The sequence below is a fragment of the Neophocaena asiaeorientalis genome, unplaced genomic scaffold (assembly GCF_003031525.2).
Source record: "Neophocaena asiaeorientalis asiaeorientalis breed wild unplaced genomic scaffold, Neophocaena_asiaeorientalis_V1.1 scaffold823, whole genome shotgun sequence".
In the NCBI taxonomy this organism is placed as follows: Eukaryota; Metazoa; Chordata; class Mammalia; order Artiodactyla; family Phocoenidae; genus Neophocaena; species Neophocaena asiaeorientalis.
In genome coordinates, this window is record NW_020172767.1 from 94,355 (window position 1) to 116,654 (window position 22,300).

At 44.3% G+C, this 22,300-nt stretch overlaps 1 pseudogene; it reads left to right on the plus strand.

The window, feature by feature from the left end:
- Positions 1–5,877: 5,877 nt before the first annotated feature.
- LOC112396794 (40S ribosomal protein S4-like) lies at positions 5,878–6,383 on the plus strand (annotated as a pseudogene).
- Positions 6,384–22,300: the final 15,917 nt, after the last annotated feature.

Consider the following 22,300-nt stretch of genomic DNA (forward strand, 5'->3'; position numbering starts at 1 on the left):
TGCAGGGTCAATCCCTGGTCAGGGAACTGAGATTGCCACATGCCGCGGGGCAATCAAGCCCGTGTGCCACAACTACTGAGGCCGTGCACCTCAACTAGAGAGAAGTCCGTGCGCCACAAAGAAAGATCCCTCATGCCTCAACGAAGATCCCGCTTGCCAAAACTAAGACCTGATGCAGCCAAAAATAAACTAAATAATCTTAAAAAAAAAACCCAAAACTGAAAGTCCTCTACCCCCAGAGGTCACCACTGTTAACTGTTGAGTAGGTAGCCTTCCAGATGTTTTGCCCCATCTTACACCACGCACAAAAATCAACTCCAGATGATGGATCAAATGCTTAAATGTCAAAAGTAAAACTTAAAAACTTTTAGTGGACCATAGCGTTCTGACTTTGGGGTGGGGAAGAATTTCTTAACCAAGCCCCAAAATGCGCTAACTAAGAAAAGATCAATAAGTAGCAAATTCTCCTACTCAAAAGACACAATAAGGGACTTCCCTGGTGGTCCAGTGGTTAAGACTCCACACTCCCAATGCAGGGGACCCGAGTCCGATCCCTGGTCAGAGAACTAGATTCCGCATACCACAACTAAAGATCCCACGTGGCACAATTAAGACCGGGTGTAGCCAAATAAATAAATAAATAAACAAATATTTTTTTAAAAACAAAACACCATAATCAAAACGAAAGGACTAGTCTGAGATTAGGAGATTTTTGCAACATATATAAACAACAAAATATCCAAGGCAAGGAACTACAAATCATTAAAAAGTGGGTAAGAGTTGCAATGAAAACAGGCAGAGGACATGAGCAGGTATTTCACAGGAAAGGAAATATGTATAGTCTCTCTGTGTCTCTGTTTGTCTCTCTCTCTCTACTGTCTGTCTGTATACACACACACACACACACACACACACAGAGAGAGAGAGAGAGAGAGAGAGAGACCATGGTCATTATTGATCAGGGAAATGCAAATCAAGAGAAGCTGAAGCCTTTCTCAAATGTCACCTCCTGCAGGAGGCCTTCCCTGGTCACCCTATTTAGGATTCTAGCCCCATATATTCCCTAATTTATATAGCACTTATCACCATCGAATACACTACTCTATGTGTTTATTTTATTTCCTGTTATCTTCATCCCACTAAAATGTCAACTACAGGAAGGCAGGGATTTTTATCTGGCACAATGCCAGGCACTTGGTGGACCCTTAATAAATATTTGTTGCCTGAGTGGATGAACGGATTTAATAAAATAAGAGCTCAAAGAGAACTTAATAAATAAAATAGGAGAAAATATTCAGAGGTCTATTGAGAATAAATTTTCTCAAAGCAAGAACTGAATCAGCAGGTCATAAAAGCATACCACATATGAAGAAAAAATGGATACAGAATCATTAACTTGGAGGCATGTCTGGATTAAATTATTTAACTTGAAGTAGAGAGTTCTTGAGATAGTCAAGCAGAAAAAGCAAATCACTAAAGGGAATAAAAACCAGACTTTCCTGTACTTCTCCATAGATACTATCAGTGCCAGAAGACAGTGGAGCGATGTTCTACAAAGTTCTGAGGGAAAGAAAGTATGACTTGAATATTTCACCCAGCCAATTTATTATTCAAGGGTAAATGCTATTCACAGTCAGGAAAGACTCAGGGAATTGAGTATGCATTAGCCCTTCTTGAAAAACATACCCAATGAGAAAAATCTTGCCAACCAAGTGGTAGATGAGAATTCAGAAATAGATAGCTATGGGGCTTCCTTGGTGGCGCTAGTGGTTGAGAGTCCGCCTGCCGATGCAGGGGACACGGGTTCGTGCCCCGGTCCGCGAAGATCCCACATGCCGCGGAGTGACTGGGCCCGTGAGCCATGGCCGCTGAGCCTGCGCGTCTGGAGCCTGTGCTCCGCAACGGGAGAGGCCACAACAGGGAGAGGCCCAAGTACTGCTAAAAAAAAAAAAAAAAGAAATAGATAGCTATGAGCATTAGCTCTCTCTTTCTATTGAATCCATTAAAATGTGAAACTAAGGCTAACTATAGAATCTCCACTAAATGACTAGAAGAGTCACAGCCTTGCAGAATAGAGTATATTATAACCATTTAAAAAGTGAAGCCAAAATAACCAACAAAAATTGGAAAGTGGGAGAACAAGAAAATGAGGTGGAAAGATTGAAAAGATGAGAACAAGTCTCATCTTCCATTGTGGAGAGTCAATTGCTAGTAGCTATGTCGATTTCAATTGCTAGTAGCTATGTAGATTTCAAAAAGTAGCTGTGTAGATTTCAAAAGTGGGGGAGGAGAGGGGAGAGGCAGACAGGAAGGGCCGAAGGCGGGAGAGGAGGAAAAGGAAACAATGTTTTCCAATCACCCTTCTGTCCCCCAGAGGAGCCTCTCTGGAGCTAATAAACCTTAGGGGGAAGGAACATTTACATCCAGTTCAGCAGTACCTTTATTTTTACACTAGCTCCTTTTTTATACTTTAAATTCAAGTAAAACCAAATTTCACACTTTTTATTAAAAACAACATGACTGGTATGATCCCAGTATTATAAAATTCTTTCTAGACAGTTTGCTGTCTTCTACCTGGACATGTGTATAAAGAGACGGTTGGGAAGCTATTCCCCAAATGGTAACCGTATTTCTTTCTTTTCTGGGTAATGAAATTGTTGGTGATTTACTTGTTTCTTCATTGTAATTCTTAAATTGCTTCAGTTTTGTAATATGCATTACCTACTTTATAAAAAAAATAAAGTGATTATTCTCTTAAAACTATTAAGAATGAAGAAGCGGGCTTCCCTGCTGGCGCAGTGGTTGAGAGTCCACCTGCCCATGCAGGGGACACGGGTTCGTGCCCCGGTCCGGCAAGATCAAGGGCTGGCAAGAGCCCTGCTTACCCAGTGAGGTGGTGGTAAAGCAGTTTATCCCTTATTTGCAGATGTGATGGATATTTTATAATAGAAATAGCAAACACATATAGTGCTTACTGTGTGCCAGGCACTATCTGGAATGCTTTACACATATATTCAATCCTCACAACACCACCAGGAAGTTGATCTATCCCCGTTATACCATCGTGGAAACGGAAGCACAGTGATAGTGAGTGACTGGCCCAAGACCCCAGAGCTTGGACGTGGCAGAGCTGAGATTCAAAGCCAAGCAGCCTGGCTCTAGTATCAGAGCTCTTAACCATTACATTAATTACAAAATGCCATATTTTAATGATTCTGAGATGCACTTTTCTCATCTCTGAAATTGAGAGGCATCTTACAAGCAATGGTATTTCATGGTTTAGCTTTGTTAGGGGTATGCAAAATAACACTGCTTCTGAAATTCAGTGATACAGAGTATTAAACTGTCCACTTAATTACCCATTCTCTTGAAATCATGGTGCCACGGCACGTCACACACATTAGTGCTTGGGGAAGATCTTCAGCACCAGTAAGACCCAATATTGGGCTGAGTGGGGCAGTGGTGGCATGATCAGGGCTTGGTGTTCCATCTCCCGAGTTTCATTAATGCACCCTTCAGCAGCAGATGGCAGCACAGAGACCACCGTGTGGAGCTGGGATTCCCTCTCCCTGAAGATACATAGGAATCTCCCCATGCCAAATGCCATCTTGGATAGCAGAAGTGTTTGGAGAAGAAAGTCGAAAAGACTGAGCATTTAGTTAGTTTGAAGTACCTAAAAAAACAATGACCTTAATCTGCAGAAGAGTTCATATCCTTTAATTACCAAGTCCACGATTTTTCTCTTCTACATCATGGGAACAGGAGTTTCAAAGTGAGATAAGAAGAATTATAGCAAGTTAGGAAGGCTGAACTTCTTTGCCTATCTGGATAGGGTGAGTATAAATTGTTAATCTCACAACATTAATTGTTTCTGTATTTGTATATTTAGTTGTTACAAAAAAAACAAGATTTAAAACAGTCTAAATAGTGTTATGACTAAAGGATTTGGAGAGAAGTGCACTCAGAAAGCCTGGGATGCCCACAGTGGCGTGTGCACTTGGGTCTCTCAAGGCCCCAGTGGCGCTCTCCCATCACTTGGCAACCAGCAGCTCTCCATCCCTTACTCTCCCAGACTCCTCTCCTCTCCACTCACCACTCACCACTCACAAGCTGCCCTTGCTGGGGCCCATTCCATGCCCCAGCAAATGATTCTGCTTCCTCAAGCACAATGCTGACAATGCCTAGCTCTGCCAGGAAGGTCATCATGCCCACTTCTGCTGGTGCAGACTCAAATCTCATTGCTGTTTCCCCTTACCATGCCACACAGAATTTCCCTAAACACCAAGAAAACCAAAACCAAAGGAGAGACATGAGAGGCAGCACTTATTCTAGGGAGAGCCTTCTGGTGCCCAGAAAGAGATTCCTTCCAGTATCCTCAAGTGGGAAGAGAGGGGACTCCATGGAGTGGACATGACTGCTTTGGTCAGCCCATAACCCTTCCTCCGTCTTCTAAGAATACTGGGTTTCTCCTTTAGGAAACTACTCCTCCTCAATTAATATGGTTAATTGAGGTAGGGAGGAGGCTGTTAATCATAGCTCAGACTGGCCAATGAGGGTAATCCATCTCTCTAGCCAGAGGAATTGGTCTAGGGGTGAACACGTGACTGAGGCTGGGTCCGTGAGACTCTTCACAGAGAGGAAGTGCATGGTGGGTGAGGATCCCTCTCTCTGCTAGCACCAAAAACACTAAGAACCAACTAACTTCAGTCATCAGTGGCTGTCTACAGAAGGAATAAATTATCTACAGAATGGAGTCAATTTTCGAGAAAAAAAACATCCCAAGACAAGGAAGGAGGGGCAAAGCCATGGCAATTTTAAGCCCCTAAAGTCAGCTCAAGCCCTGAATTTCCCAGTCTAGTGAACCAATAAATGCCTTTTTGGCTCAAGCTAGTTTGAGGTGGGTTTCCATCACTTGTCACCTAAATTGTCCTGACAACTGCAATGCACATACATGGGAACCCAGAATTCTGTGGATCTTCACTCAGACCACTAACATGGCCCAGCTACTCTGCATTGATTGCCCATAGCTACTGTCACAAACTGATTTCCTCACCCTCTACTATTTACTCCTCTATTCATGGCTTCTACACTACCGTGGTTCATTCTCCCTGATAACTTCAGCCTCCCAAGAACTTGGCAGAGGTACGTCTCTTCTTATGGCTCCTCTGACCTCTGTTGACCTCATGGCCTTCCAGCTTCTGCTCCCACTGCTCACTACCTCATCCTTTAGAAGTTCCCAGCCACAAGTTCCTTAGAGGATCTGATGGGCCGGGCTCATCTTTTTGTGTTGGGCCACAGCACAGATCAGTACATAGCTACACTGCAAGCTCCTTGAGGGCACCTAAGTATATTTTGTCCAACTTTAAATGGTATTATAATTTTTATTATCAGTTTCGACATGTTCATTGCTAGTATACAGAAATACAATTGATTTTTGTGTGTTGATCTCGTATCCTGCAACGTTGCTGAACTCATTAGTTCTAAGAGTTTTTGACATAGATTCCCTGGGATTTCTGCATAGACAATCACACCATCTGCAGATAGGGACACTTTTATTTCACAAGGCCAAAATTGCTAGAACTGAAAAAAACAAATACGGAAATCCACAATTATAGTTGGAGACATCAACAACCCTCTGTCAGTAACTGATATATCACACAGGCAGAAAGTCAGTAGGGATGTAGATGACCTGAACAGCTGCTGTCAATCGACTTAATGTAATTGACATTTATAGAATACTCCACGCAGCTCTTTCAGTACCTAGCGCAGCCATGGCTAATAGTTCCAAGAAGCATCTGACCCTTCTATGAGCCTTAAACTATCAAGCTGAACATTTTGTCTTAAAAACAAAGGAGTTTTAAATTATGCAATTAATACATGGCTCCTTGTCCATGTACCAATCCCCACAACCTGAGAGAATGTTCCCCCTTCATCGTTTTCCTAAGTAACAGACTTAAGTATGCTCCAGTAGGAAGTAAAGAAGATCTGCATGAAGCAGCTCATTAAGGCTGATGGTAAGATCTTTGTGGGCACAAAAGGAATCACTTCTCCAGTGACCAGTGATCCTCAAATTATCTGCTACCCTAATCCCCTCAGCAAGGTGAATGACACCACTCAAATTGATTTGGATACTGTGTATGGTGGTGACCAGAGGTGCTAACCTGAAAAGAGTAGGTATGATCACCAATGGAGAGACATCCTGGCTGTTTTGATATGGTTCATATGAAAGATGCCAAAGGCAACAGCTTTGCCACCTAGATCTCCAACATTTTCATTACTGGCAAAGGCAACAAACCATGGATTTCTCTTCCCTGAGGAAAAGGTGTCTACCTCACTATTGCTGAAGAGACCAGAGACTGGCTGCCAGACAGAGGAGTAGGTAAAATGATCTATAGCAGGTAACATAATTTGAAAAGGTTTTTTAAACTTAAATCTAATACAGCATGAATATATAATAAAATAATCCATTCAACAACAACCACAGAATACACAAGCTCACATGGAACATTCACCAATATAGATCACATTGTGGGTCATAAAATACACCTTACAATTTTAAAAGAGTAGAAATCATATAAAACATATTCATATATCACAATGGAATTAAATTAGAAATCGAAACAGAAAGATAGCTAGAAAATCGTCAAATTAATTAAACAACCTACTTATAAACAACACATGGGTCAAAGAAGAAGGCTCAAATAAATCTAAAAATATTGCTAACTAAATGATACAACTTATCAAAATCTGTGAGATGCAGCAAAAGCAATGCTTAGAGGGAAATTTATAGCATGAAAGGCACATATTAAAAAAGAAGAAAGATCTAATATCAATAATCTAATCTTCCACTTTAGGAAACTACGAAAAGAAGAACAATTTAAGCCTAAAGGAAATAGAATAAAAGAAATAATAAAAATTGGACCAGAAATCAATGAAACTGAAAACAGTAAAAACAGTATAGAAAATCAATGAAATCAAAAGCTGATTCTTTGAAAGATCAGTCAAAGTGATAAAACTCTATCCAGTCAAACCAAGAAAAAAAAAAGAGAAGAAAAAAATAACTAATATCAGAAATGAAAGAAGAGCCATCACTACTGCTCCCATGGACTACAGGATAATAAAGGAATACTATGAACAATGTTATGCTCACAAATTTGATAACTTAGATGAAATGGATCAATTCCTTAAAAGATACAAACTACCAAACTTACACAAGGAGAAATAGATAATATGAAGAGGTCTATATCTATTTTAAAATTGAATCAGTGTTGTAAATCTTCCAAAACAGAAAACATGAAGCTCAGATGGTATAACTGGTGAATTGTACCAAACATTTAAGGAAGAAACTATGCCAATACTCTACAATCCCTTCCAGAAACTGGAAGCAGAGCAAACACTGCCTAACTCATTCTATGAGGCCAGCATTACACCAATACCAAAACCAGACAAAGGCGTTACAAGAAAGGAAAATTACAGATCAATATCTCTCATGAACATTAATGCAAAAATCCTCAACAGAATATTAGCAAATCAAATCCAACAATGTATGAAAAAATTGTACACCATAACCAAGCAGGATTTATTCCAGCTATGCAAGGCTGATTCAACATTCAATTCAACTAGTGTAATCCACCATATTAACGAGCTAAAGAACAGAAATCATACAATCATATAAATTAATGTAGAGGGCTTCCCTGGTGGCGCAGCGGTTGAGAGTCCGCCTGCCGATGCAGGGGACACGGGTTCGTGCCCCGGTCCGCGAAGATCCCACGTGCCGCGGAGCGGCTGGTCCCGTGAGCCATGGCCGCTGAGCCTGCGCGTCCGGAGCCTGTGTTCCGCAATGGGAGGGGTCACAGCAGTGAGAGGCCCGCATACCGCAAAAAAAAAAAAAAATTAATGTAGTAAAAGCATTTGACGAAATCCAATATCCATTCATGATTTAAAAAAAGAACTCAGCTAACTAGGACTAAAGGATCTGTTTCAATTCTTCATTTTTTCCTTTAAGTATTTGGATCATATCTTGTCTTCTTTTATCACTAGTTATTTTTTACAAAGTGAAAAATATTGTTTATTAAGAAAATTTAAGGTACCATGATATTGTGAAACTCTGGTTAATGACGTATTCCACTATAGTTTTGTTTCTGGCAGACAACTAGGCTAGGAGCAGATTAGCTTAATCCAGTTCGGGACTGAGATGATTTTAAACTGAAATTCTGTCCTTTTTAGGATCCATCTAGTTTTGGTTAGCCCTTACTCTTAGGATGTAGCCCTTCAGGGTCCCAACTCAAAACCTGGGGGTTGAGAAGGTGTCACCAAGGCTCCTCTTTAGTGGGTCCTGAGTCTGTGCAACTTCTCACCCTCTCAGCGGTGGCTTTCAGAATTGGCACTTTCCCCTCCAGGGAAAAATCGTAGCCAAATGCCAGGCTCAGTTCTCTGCGCTTCCCTTCTTTTTCAGATCCTGGCCCTGTAAATTCTCCCTGCCTTTAGCTCTCTGATTACCTTAATACTTTTCTAGCTTTTCTAGCTGTTCTCAGCTGGAGAATTGAATTGAAACAACCGAGTCTGCTGTCTCTGAAGGCAAAATTTTATTTCTACATTTTAGAATATATTGACTTTTTATTTGGGGGCCAACATATGTTCAATTTTTGTGAATGTGCAGCGGTACTTACAAGCTGCATTACATAGTACAGAACATGATATATATCAATAAGATACTGTGATTGTATTACTGTTCCCAACCATTTGCTGCCACCCATGTAGCAAGACTACACAATTCCTGCCCGCTGCCACATGACTTGCAGTGCCATCCTGTGGATGGAGTATAACTCCTCATCTCAATGACATCAGGCTTGGCCATGTGACTTACTTTGGCCGGGAGAATATGAATAGAAGTGATCGGAGCCACAAGGAGCAGAAGCTTTGAGCCAACACTGGCTATGCCATTGCTCTTTTCCCTCTGCCACAATGTTGATATATCCTGGAGAGGGGCTCTTCTTTCAGTTTGGATCTCAGAATAAAGAAAACCGACGGATGAGAGCCAAAGGCGACACCAACCAACATGTGATGTGATCACGAAATAAACATTTGCTGTTGCAAACCTCTGAACCTTGGAAGTCGCTGTTATACCACAGCATAACCTAATAAAAGATGATACATATAGATAGACTTTGTCATATTCTTTAGGTCTTCTATATATTTGCTTATCTTTTGTCCACTTGCTCTCCTATGTGCTGAGAGAGATAGATTTCCTTACTACAAATGTGTTTCTATTTCTCCTTGCACTTTCTGTACTTTTTTCTGCACGAACTTTTTTAAAATAAATTTATTTATTTATTAATTTAATTTATTTTGGCTGCACTGGGTCTTCGTTGCCGCGTGCAGGCTTTCTCTAGGTGCGGCGAGCGGGGGCTACTCCTCGTTGTGGTGTGCAGGCGTCTTATTGCGGTGGCTTCTCTTGTTGTGGAGCACGGGCTCCAGGTGTGTAGGCTTCAGTAGTTGTGGCGTGTGGGCTCAGTAGTTACGGTTCGCGGGCTCTAGAGCACAGCCTCAGTAGTCGTGGCACACGGGCTTAGTGGCTTCGTGGCATGTGAGATCTTCCCGGACCAGGGATCGAATGCGTGTCCCCTGCATTGGTGTTAAGTGGATTCTTAACCACTGCACCACCAGGGAAGCCCTCTGCATGAACTTTGATACTCTATTATTTGGTTCACAGTTTTTCTAGACTATTAGATCATTGTGGATAATATCCCTTCCGTTGTTTCTTGATTCAACCTTCTCTGAGAACAGGATTGTGGTCCCAGCTCTCTTCTACTTTGTCTTCACCTTTGCCTGAGATAGAGTACTCTTACTGACCAGGACTGAGTCATGCAGTATCACTCCTAAGGCTGAAGGGCTTGGGGACCATTCATCACTCTGAACCAAGTAGAATAGATGGGGATACTATATAACAATCATGATACTCATAATCGTAGTAATGCCTATTGAATGCTTAGTATGCTTCAAGCACTCTTGCAAGCACTTAATATGTTAAGTGAGTGTGTTGTATTATTTGAATAATGTATTATTTCTTATGGAAACGCTATGAGGGAGGTACTGTTACTAGCCTCACTTTAAAGATGGAGAAACTGAAGCACAGAGAGGTTAAGTAACTTGCCCAAGGCTATACATCTAACAGGTGGTAGATTGAAGAGGAGGTGCTGTTGGCCCAACAAACAAGCATGTATTCACTACGGTTAGTAAAACTGTGTTAATGCAAATTCTGCTGTAGCTGTGAGGAAGAGGACCCAGGGTTCTGACTCCTAGCAAGGTAAAGTTTCAGAACTCTGCTATGGAACTGGAACAATTTATCAAGATTTGCCTCCGAGGGACTTCCCTGGTGGTCCATTGGTCAAGACTCCACACTGCCAATGCACGGGTTCAGTCCCTGGTCAAGGAACTAAGATCCTGCATGCCACACGGTGTGGCCAAAAATATAAATAAAATTTTTAAAACCCCACAAAATTTAAAAAAAAATCTTTGGGACTTCCCTGGCGGTCCAGTGGTTAAGACTGCACACTCCCAATGCAGGGGGCACGGGTTCCATCCCTGGTCCCGGAACTAAGATCCCGTATACCGCATGGCGCAGCCCCCCAAAAAAATCCTCTATACAAATACCGTATGCTAACACATATATATGGAATCTAAGAAAAACAAAAGTCATGCAGAACCTAGGGGTAAGACAGGAATAAAGACACAGACCTACTAGAGAATGGACTTGAGGATATGGGGAGGGGGAAGGGTAAGCTGTGAAAAAGTGAGAGAGAGGCATGGACATATATACACTACCAAACGTAAGGTAGATAGCTAGTGGGAAGCAGCGGCATAGCACAGGGAGATCAGCTCAGTGCTTTGTGACCACCTAGAAGGGTGGGATAGGGAGGGAGGGAGACACAAGAGGGAGGAGATATGGGGATACATGTATATGTATAACTGATTCACTTTGTTATAAAGCAGAAACTAACACACCATTGTAAAGCAATTATACTCCAATAAGGATGTAAAAAAAAATCCTGTATAAAAGTTACTTCACGATCAACCAACCCCCCTTGGTTCCTGAGAAATCTGTACTGACTAACTTGATTTTCCAAGCGCCCTGAGAGTGAGACAGGAATCCCCTGACCAGCAGGCTCCCATCGCTGTATAGCTGTCTCCCACAGAGGGATGGACCACCGATCACTTGAGGATTTAGGTAGAGTGAGTTACTGTCTCTCCTCACTCCCACTATGAACTTCCAACTTCAGGTGAACTGACAAGAGAAATATTTTGGTTCCGCAAATTTAAAGGAAAGAAATCATGGGTTTGAGTGATGGATTACCTCCCCCGTTATAACTGCTAATGTTATTATTAGTACGATGGTTATTATATGGCATACCTGCTCATTCCATGTTGTGCCGAGGGGTTAATGATCCCCACGCCTATGGAGCCCCAGGGTCGGTACTACATAGCTGCGCCCGTCCCCTTCTGAGGCACAGAGGTGGAGACAGCTTGCTCACCTCTCCCCCCCCTTCTCCACCCTCCCACCTGCAGGATGTGGCCTTCGAACAGCTGCCAGTTGCCCAGGGCGGTGATCCAGGCCCTGATGGACCACTCGTGTGTGCTTTTCTCTTTTCCCTGGAAGTGGATTAGGCATGTGGTACCATCCATTACAGGCCAGGCTCTTTTCATGTAACGTAATGCTCTGGTCAAGTGTTTGGGATTATGATGACAAAAAGCTGTCTGTCCCTGGGTCCTCCAACATTCCCACCAGGCCCTTGAAACTGCCGGCACGTCAAATGGGCCCTTAGGAAGGAAGTGTTCCTTCATTCCTTCCAATTCGCAGATGGGGACATAGAAGCTCAAGGAGGTTAAGTGACTGATTCAAGTTCACACAGATAGACAGATGAAGAGAAAGTCCTCAGATTTTCTGACTCCAAGACTAGTGCCCTTGGCCCTACACCAAGCTAAGTTCCACAGAGTGAGGCCAAGCCACAGTGATTGGGGCTGAGGGAGGAGCACAGGCCTGGTGTCTAGGTCTGTTGGGCTAGACCTAGGTTCAACACCAAGGTCACATGGTCTTCCCTTTGTACTCATCTATGTCCTAATCTCCTCTTCTTCTTTTTTTTTTTTTTTTTGCGGTACGCGGGCCTCTGGCTGTCGTGGCCTCTCCCGTTGCGGAGCACAGGCCCCGGACGCACAGGCTCAGCGGTCGTGGCTCACGGGCCCAGCCGCTGCGCGGCACGTGGGATCCTCCCGGACCGGGGCACGAACGCACGTCCCCTGCATCGGCAGGCGGACTCTCAACCAGTGCGCCACCAGGGAAGCCCTAATCTCTTCTTAAAAGGACACCAGTCAGATTTGATGAAAGCCCACTCTAACAGCCTCGTTTTACCTTAATTGCTTCTTTCAAGACCTTATCTCCAAATACAGTCACATTTTGAGGTACTAGGTGTTAAGACTTCAATGTATGATGTCTGAGGGATACAACTCAGTCTGATTCCATCCTGCAACTCCTGGCTGTCAGCCTCAGGCAGCTCCCAGACCCCAACATTGCCCCCTGTGAAGACAGTTGGCTAAGGATCTGTTCAACCCTGGTATCTTCAGTGTCATAAACCCTCTCATCAGAGGTCTATGGCTGGGGAAATTTCCAAGGGACGCCTGTATGCTGGAGCAGAGGCTGCCTCTTAGGAGAGCAGCTGGGCAGGAAGGATTAAGGACCCTGTATCAGGGCCCATAAATTCCGCAGCATCAGGGCAGGACAGAGAGGTGGGCCAGGAAGATAGAAGTACTCAACTGTCCGATATGAGTCAGCGTGGTGAAGTGGTGGCCTTGCCCTTGGGCTGTATCAACAGAGGCAAGGCATTCGGAACAAGGGAGGTGAATCCAGTGCTTAGGAGCTCACTCTTTAGAGTCAGATACGTCTGCACTGGACACCCATTTAGCTGCCTAGTAGCGTGGACCTTGGACAGGCTGCTCAATCTCTGGGTCTCTTCTGTAAAGTGAATTGTAATACTTAACTCACAGGTTTTGTGTGACGACTAAATGAAACCGTTACAAAGTGCTCAGCAGACAGCCTGGCTTGACGTGAGTCCTCGGTGCTAGACAATGCAGTGGATGCTGTGGTGCATCTCCCAAATCTCCCTTCAGGGCTAAAGCACTTATTTCCCCAGCTGCCGGGCTTGTGGATTCTGGAGTGTCAGTTTCCCTGAGTGTCAGCTTCTGCGGGAATGGCCCACACCCGATGAGAGCAGCCTGGCCCCAGGTCACATCCCCTCTGAAGAGCAGCCCCATCCAGTGACTGGTGGATGTACGGGGGAGGGGAACAATGGCCCAGCCCCCTCTCCACAATGCAGGATGATGCTAAAGGGTCATCCCAGCTCCAAAGTTCCCCATCAGGTTGGCTGAGTGTCCTTGTTCTCTCTTCCCAGGGCTGCTTCCTGCCCTTCCCTTGCCCAAATATCGATCCTGAGGGCACACTAGGCTCCACCCCAAAGCCTGTGTCCCAGGGAACGCAACTAACAAGAGTGACAATAACGACCCTTACGGTTGCACTGCAAGAGGAGCACCCCCATGGTGCAATGGGGGGAACCCCTCTGGGATCTCATTCCCTGTAGCTCCACCTCACTCACTCCGCTCCAGGCCCACAGGCCTCCTTGTGTTCCTCATACACACCGAGCATGCCTCTCCTCAGGGCCTTTGCACATGCCGTTGCCCCGTGCCTGGGATGCGCTTCTCTCATCCACGTGGCACCCTGCCTCTCCTCCTTCACGTCCAAAATTACAGCATCACCTCTACCACTTGGCACCTGCTGGCCTTTCCCGTGCTTGATTTTTATCCATAGCACTTACCACCTTCAAATGCACTATGAAATACAATTCTTCACCTTGTATATTGTCAGCATCTCCCAGCTAGAACATCAGCTCCAGGAAGTCAGGGAACTTTGTCTGTTTTTGTCTCTCTTGTCTGTTTACCCAGCACCTTGATCCGTACCTGGCATATAGAGTTCTCAGTAAATACTTACTGAATGAAAGGATGGATGAATGATTAATCAACCCATAGGGGAATGAGGGCAAACAGGGGTAGGGGCCCTGAAAGACTTCCTGAAGGAAGTGCCAGCTAAGCTGAGTGTGACCTTAGGGTTTTTTCTTTTCCCTGAAGTGTCTCCAGGCATTTGACTTACGAGTTTCCCATCTTAGACTTTTGAGTAGTTTAAGGCTAGAAGGTTTTTTCGCTTAATTTCTTTTACAGCCCCACAGAAAAAACATTTTTTTTTCATTTTTTCACAAGTGTGAGCACTTGGGGAATGTGGGTGGAGGCGGGGGCCCACACATATATGGAAAAGGCACTCTCTAAACAGGTTTTACAGTCAACAGAAATCTTTGCCTTGAACATTTTTCAAGGCACACAAGGCCTTTGTGTGATGGGTAGAAATCAAGCGTAGTGTCCTTCCTATCTGAGTTGTCCCCATGTGAGAAACGTTTGGGAAACCCGCTGAATATATTTTCAGTAAAATCTCTGCAGTAGCCTGGGAGACAGGATGGTATGTTCTGGCTAGTACAAGCCTCTTGCAAGCCTCACAGGCACCTTGAGGCTTGTTAATTGTCAGAGATCTTGTGAGTCTGAGGAATGTGGGTGTAACTGACCTCTAGTTGGGAACGTGTTCCGTTGCCTTTATAACGAACTCATTAAATGAAAGTAAGTTCCTTAAGAACTTGTTGCCCAGGTGCCTTCCAATGAGGTAGTTCTCAAAGGGTGAGGGGGTTGGGAGAAGCCCCCTTGCGAGGAGGAGGGTCTCCAAATTATCTGGTGACATTTTTCAATGTGAATACCCTCACTCACCACAGCCAGAGATTCAGACCCTTGCATGGTGGATCACAAAGCACATTTATATCTGCATCGCACAAGTTCTGAGCTTCAATCTCCACCCGTCACTGACTCAGAGTCCAGCACTGTGCAGGAGAGTGGCAGAGATCAGCCTGCCTGCTGTCTACACACTCACGGTTGGACCTAGACAAGCTTAACATCTGTGAGCCGCAGTCTCCTATTCTGTAAAATGGGGCTAATAATCCCCGCACTGAGTGCCTCTGAATATTTTCTCTTTTTTAAAATATTTTAAAATATTTTTAAATTTATTAAAAACGTATTTAATTTTTTAAATTAATTAATTAATTTATTTTTGGCTGCGTTGGGTCTTCGTTGCTGTGCACAGGCTTTCTCTAGTTGCGGCGAGCGGGGGCTACTCTTTGCTGGGGTGTGTGGGCTTCTCATTGCTGTGGCTACTCTTGTTGCGGAGCACGGGCTCTAGGCACGTGGGACCATGTCCCCATGTTCTTTCCAGAACCTTCTGAATAGGGCAGGGATGAGACATCAAGAGGAACTTGCGGAAGCGGAAAGCTGTCTCTGAATATTTTCTACATGCAGGAAGGATGGCTCTCTGCCACAGAGCCACCTGAAAACCACCTCATCTCTGTGTCTCTCCACTGAGCTATCACATACAAGGGTACCGACAGGTACCCTTCCATCTATATAGCGCCATCTCTGGTCAACCTCACACATCTCACCCCTATGTTGGCACCATCTTCAGGGCCACAGAACTTGCCCGCAAGAGGGAATGGGTATTACTGATAAAATCAATCAGTACTCCAAAGGGCCGGCTGCTCTTCTCAGACAGACACTGTCCTTTGATAAATTCCAGAGTGATGCTTCTGTATATGTATTGAGTTCCACTCTGACACCTAGATGATTCTCAGTTTTCTGTGTCTGACCTGCTAGGAGTGGCCATTTTGAACTTGAATTCAATTTCGGTTTTCCAGGGTGTCCCTCACTTCCCCACGTTGTTGTCCAGGGCCAGCAAATCCTCAGAAACTGAGTTCAAGTGCCTACACTCATTCATCTGTTTAACCATTCTTTCGTTCATCCAGCAAACAGGTGCTGAGGACCTGCTACGTGACAGGCACTGTGCTAGGCTGTGGGACACAATGATGGACAAAACAGGTAGAGCTTCCACCCTTATGGAGCTTATAGTCTAGAGGGGAAATCAAAACTTAACAGGGAAATAGTTATTCAAAACCCATGACAATTGTCATGAAGGAAATGAATGGGGTGCCCTGACAGAGGATGGAAGGAAAGGGTAATCTAGGGAGAGAGGATACTAACAGGCTATGCCTCTAAGGATGAGAAGCTAGACATGAAGAGAGGAGGGGAAGGACATTTCACTCAGAAGGAAAAGTAGGTACAAAGGCCCTGAGGCAGGAAGGTGTGAGGAGAAAAAGGATGACACCCACCCCACCCCCAGCAACCAGGAGGTTGTGCTGGCACTCCTGCCCTTCCATAGGCAAGTGGAGTCCCCATTGTCTGTCCTGGCACAAGATGGTAAGGGGCTCCCTGCCAGCCCTGCCTCTCTGTGCTGGGATGCCAGCACTGGGATGGAAGTGGCTTCCTCGCTAGTCTGGAAAGATGAGATGGCGGAGGAATGGGTGTTACTGTGGAGGTATCTTTGAGAAAGTGCCATCTTCCTTAAGAAAGAAACCCCCAAAACTCCTGGTCATCACTAGAAGACTTCTAGGGGTAAGAGAGGGCAACATAGGCCCCAGACACTCACCCTGATCATTTTCCTTCCCATGGATGCCCCTTGCTTATTACCATTGCCACCCCAATGCCAGCCTCTGAAGGACACCACTCTTTTTCTGTTCTCTGAATGCGTGTCATTTTCCTCAGCCCTAGGACACAACTGAGACAAGTTTAGGTATCTAAAGAAGGCTCACCTGAGGGCTGAAGGGTAAGAAGAAGTTAAGAAACATAGACTCTGTATCCAAAGAGGGACTCTTTTAAGACTGAAAGAAAGCACTATTACTATTTAGGCTGGCAGCATGTGTAAATTGCCTTGGCCAACCAGGACATATGTTAACCCTCCCAAATAGAGACACAAGGGAGAGAAAGAAGCAGAAGCCCCTCCCAGGCTTCCTAAGGCCTGCTGTTCTCCAAATATTTCCAGTTCATTTTCCAGGCACATGGTAAAATTGTTTCCTTGATGCCTTGAGATTAGGTGTGAACGTGTGACCTGCTTTGGCCAATGGCGTATAAATACAAGTGTGGCATCTCACTTCTGGGCAGAAACATCAACAGCCAGTATACAATAGGCCATGCTTCCTTTTTCCTGCCTTGGGGATAGTGAAACCATGAGGATAGAGCCTTCCTCAGCCTGGGCTCTGAGTGAGGAGGATATGGAGCTAAACACTCCAACTGGCCCATGATCAACATATCGCATAGTGAGAAATAATTCTTTGTTGAGTTAAGCACTGAGATCTTGGGCTTATTTGTTACTGCAGCATCACCTAACTCAACCTGACTGACCCTCCTCCCAAGTTCCAGTTCTAGGTCTGAGGAGCCACCCTTCCCCCAGACCTCTGCCTCACAGGCCTGTGCCCTGGCTTGCCCTGGAGCTACCTTCCCCAAATTATGGTAGTGTCCTTCTCAACTAGCTGTCCCAGGCCCAAATGAGAACCCAGAGCAAAGCCAGCCTGAAGGATGGAGTCAGAAGCTTGTCAAGGTAAGAGCTTGGCAGTGGAATGAAGGACTAAGATGAGTGTTATGTGTTGAATTGTATCCCCTAAAATTCATAGGAAGTCCTAACCACAAAAGCGTGACCTTATTTGGAAATAGAGTCAATGTATCAATAGATGGCATTAGTTAAGATGAGGTCATTAGGGGACTTCCCTGATGGCACAGTGCTAAGAATTCGCCTGCCAATGCAGGGGACACGGGTTCGAGCCCTGGTCCAGGAAGATCCTACATGTCGTGGAGCAACTAAGCCCGTGCGCCACAACTACTGTAGCCCGCGAGCCACAACTACTGAAGCCCATGCGCCTAGAGCCCGTGCTCCTCAACAAGAGAAGCCACCACAATGAGAAGCCCTCGCACCGCAACGAAGAGTAGCTTCCGCTCGCCTCAACTAGAGAAAGCCCATGCCCAGCAATGAAGACCCAACACAGCCAAAAATAAATTGATTAATTTTTTTAAAAAAAGATCAGGTCATTAGGGTGGACCCTAATTTAATGTGACTGATGTCCTTATAAAGAGGGGAAATTTGGACAGAGAGGCACCCACACAGGGAGAACGCCATGTGAAGGTGAAGGCGGACATCAGTGATGATCCTACAGGCAAAGAAATGACAAAGCTTTCCGACAAACAACCAGAAGCTAGGAGAGAGGCATGGAACAGATCCTCCATTACAGCCCTCAGAAGGAACTATCCCTGCCAAAACACTGACCTTAGATTTTTAGTCATCAGAACATTAGGACAATAGATTTCACTTGTTTAAGCTGCCCAGTTTGTGGTCATTTCCTACAGTGGTCTCGGGAAACTAGCATAATGAGAAGCAAGGTTGGAACTAGCAACAGAGCTAACACGTACATTTTGTAACCCTTCCTGCAAGTCTCAGAGCATCTCCAAGCTCCCTTGACACATATACAGGTATGATACAGACCTAGATACAGGGACAGATAAAGACACGGATACAGGTGTAGGTAGACAAACAGATTCGGGTACGTATAGAAACAGATTCGGGTACGTATAGAAACGTAGGTACAGGTACACAGAGAGAGAGAGAGAGATACAGGTACAGATAGACATCCAGATACAAGAACACACAGAGAGACAGACATGGGTACAGTTATAAATGCAGATATAGATAGGATAGAGGTAGAGACACACAAAAGAAGTACAAAAGCAGCACAAACACAGGAACCAATAGAGGTAAAGATAAAGAAATAGATACAGATAGAGACACGGATACAGGTAGATCTAGAGACACACATAGAAATACGTATAGCAAACCAGATAAAGGTTCAGAGAGAGCCAAAGGTATAGATACATACAGAAACCCAGGTACAGGTAGAGATACATACCAAGAAAGCATTATAGGGTACAGTACAGACAAAGACACATTTACAGATAGAGGGAGAGATGAAGATACCGGTACAGGCTGACAGAGACCCAGACACAGGTAAAGAGATAGATCCATATACAGATCCAGGTAAAGACACTGATATATAGGTACCTACAGAGACCCAGATAGAGGAACAGATAGAAACACAGATACAGGGGCAGATAGAGACATCGTTACAGATACAATTACGGACACAGATGCAAGTACAGATAGAGACACGATTACTGGTAGAGATGGAGAGACACATACAGGTACTTACAGTGACGAAAATACAGGTACAGATAGAGGTAGTTACAGAGACACAGACACAAGTACAGTTAGAGACACATATACAGATACAGTTACAGGTAGAAGCCCTGATACAGGTACAACCAGAGAACCAGATACAGGTATGATATAGAAACAGATATACATACAGATAGAGACACAGATGGATCTACAAGGTAGAAACCCAGATCCAGGAACAGGTAAAGACATCGATTTATGTACAGATAGAGACCAAGTACTAGTTGAAGACAGAGACACAGTTTGAGGTGCAGATAGAGACACAGATTCAATTTCATATAGAAACCCAGACACAGATACAGGGATATATAGAGACAGAGATAAGGATGCAGATAGAAACGCTGACAGTTATATAGAGAGAGACTCACAAAGAAATACAAATAGAGACACAGATACAAGTTCTTATAGAAACTCAGATAAAGGTACAGAGAGTGAAACAGATATAGGTATAAATAAAGAAAAAGATACAGGCACAGACAGGGACACAGTTACTAGTATAGCCTGAGACACAGAAACAAGAATTTCTAGAGATACAAATGCAGGTACAAATAGAAACATAGATACACATACTTATAGCCACACAGATACAGGTATAAACAGAGACACAGATAAAGAGACAGGGACAGGTAAAGGCACAGGTCCAGATAGTGAAATAGATGCAGGTACAGATAGAGACACAGATAAAGTATAGATATACTTCTGCCCCATCACTGATAGCAGGACCCAAGGTGAGCTTAATGGCATCTGAGAGGTGCCAAACGCTGACAGTTGACAATATCATCGATGGTATTCATACATGGTTTTTAGAATTCTTTGCTTGCTACATTTTCTCTAAAGAACTTCTTACTCGTAATGAGAATTATAAAGATAATTGTCTTTCCCTTTTCAGCTGGGCAGCCTGACAGCCTCTGATAACCCTGTTAACTGTAGCCCAGATGTTCTGCATACTCATACATTTCTTTACTTTGTTTTGATTTTCTACTGCTTTTTGTGTTTTCCCCAGGCTTGCTTCTCTATTTCTATTTTATTAAATTGTGCATATTCTAAGCTATCTCAAATGCATTGTCGAATGAAGTTGGGTGTCAATCAATGACACGGAGGCAGCTGTATAATATAATGGTTCAAACAGACAGACCAGGGTCAAACCCCAGCTTTGTCACTCCCCAGTATGACACTTGGGGCGTTCATGTTCCCCTGCTAGGTCTCAGTTTCTCCATCTGTAAAATGTAGATGGTAGTATCTCAGTCACAGGGTTGTCTGGATAATGAAAGGAAATAGCGTATATACATCACAACACCAAGCTCCATGCCTGGAATGTACCATTCGGTCAATAAGGATTTGTACTCTCTTAGAGATGGGTATTTCACTTAGAGGAAACTACTGCTGCCCAAAGAGAGAGGATTCCCACAGGGAAAAGTTTGAGCCGATTTGGGATTCCCAGTGTCGACAAAAAAAAATATTCACAACCTAAAAGTTGAGAGTTATATGTTTTATTCGGCAGGAATTTTTAGGACTTCAACCCCGGGAGGCAGCATCTCAAGTAACCCTGAGAGGACTGTTCCGAGGACGTGAGGGGGGGAACCAGGATATGTAGGAGTTTTGCAACAATGGGCAGGTAGTCAGAACATCAAAAGTTTACTGTTAATTAAAGAAAGCCAGACATCTCAAGTTAATGAATTTAGCACTTTTCTGTGTATGGGAAGATGCAGGAGTCCGGGCTCATTGAAACCATTCCTTTGATGTGCACTTCAGCTATCTGGGGCCAGTATCCTGTGTTTTCACATCCTCAGGGCTCACCGTGGGGAGTGGCTACAGTCTGATGGCTGCTAGATGGCAGGTATTCTTTCCTTCCTGAGTTCTCTCAGGGCTCACGTTGGAGGGCTGCGATCGCTGACATCCTTTGTTTACCGATACAGCAGGCAGTGTTCCACGTATCACCAGTAAGGATGGATTTTCTATCGGTCACTGCCACATAGGGTGCGTGCTTCTGGGCGTAGTGTAAGGCTGTGGTCGCACAGGCAGAGGAAGCTCCTGCTGGGAAATCATGGGTAAGAGCCCCTGAGGAGGACTGAGGCCCGTGGTGCTGCGGAGAACAAAAGGCGACGGTTAACGAGGCTCCGGGCAAGCGCACCCAAAGCCCGAGCCCAGCCCCAGCCAGCCATCCAACATAGAAGCCTCCACCCTTGGCCTCAGCCTCCTTTCGCCTTACCCAGAGCCTGTGTGAACTTGCTCTCGGTCACAGGGCGAAAGCCCGAATCCCAGGCTGGTGGGGGACCTGGCTCCAGGCCCCAGCTATGCCCATCCCCCTTCTCAGCTTGCTTTCCTCGTCCGGTCATCATTGTTCACGCGTTTAATGAGCACTTTATAAAAAGATGAGCTCCCTTTTGTTTTTTTCTTAATATTACCATGAGAATTACATGTGCGATGTACCAGACTGAGAAAATACAGATGAGCAAAAAGAAAATAGTGCCCATTACCCACCACCCAAACACAGCCGTAGGCGACAGTTTGCTACAGGGCCTTCCAGCCTTGATTCTATCAATATGTATTAGTTGATCACAGGAAAGTGTTGTTTTGGTAGGTCAAGAATGGTTGAATATCAACAATTGCATGTGGCTCACCCTAATTATACATTTAGCTATAAATACATATATATTTTTCCAAATGGGATTATATTATAAATACATGCTTATTTTTTATAACATTTCATTACTTGAAATATACAGGGAACACAGTTCCATGTTAATACGCGGTGTATATCAGCGTGTTTAAGGACATCTTAGTATTTCAATGTATAGACATATGATAAGTTCTTTAACTGTTTGCCTATTTTCAGTCATCTACCATTTCAGCCACCTACGGGTACTAATGAATCACCGCAAACATCAATGCCTTAAAATAACAGTAATGTGTTATTCCTCGTGATTTTTCTGGGAGGCTGGCGATCCTTCTGCTGGGCTCTCCTGGGCTCACTCATGCAGCTACAGAGCCCCAACACCTTGACTGGGGCTCGGAGGCCCCAGGTGTTCTCAGGCTTGCTGACTCACTAGAAAG